The sequence below is a fragment of the Gavialis gangeticus genome, unplaced genomic scaffold (assembly GCF_001723915.1).
Source record: "Gavialis gangeticus isolate Ggan-Ray unplaced genomic scaffold, GavGan_comp1, whole genome shotgun sequence".
Taxonomy (NCBI): domain Eukaryota; kingdom Metazoa; phylum Chordata; order Crocodylia; family Gavialidae; genus Gavialis; species Gavialis gangeticus.
In genome coordinates, this window is record NW_017728964.1 from 9,608,864 (window position 1) to 9,609,125 (window position 262).

A 262-nucleotide genomic window follows, 5' to 3' on the forward strand; every position below is an offset into this window, starting at 1 on the left:
GGCTGGGAATATAGGCCAACTTGGACACACTCTCAAGGTGGGCTTACCAAAACCAGATGCCTTCAATGCAGAGAAGTGCAAGGTGCTGCAGTTCGGGAGGAAGAACCCTCAGCATCTTACAGGTTTGGCAGTGCTATGCTTGCTACCACCGTGACCAAAAGGAACTTGGGGGTCTTGATTGACCACAAGATAAATATGAGACACCAATGTGATGCTCTGGTGGGCAAAGCTAACCAAACTCTGGCATGCATCCACCGATGCA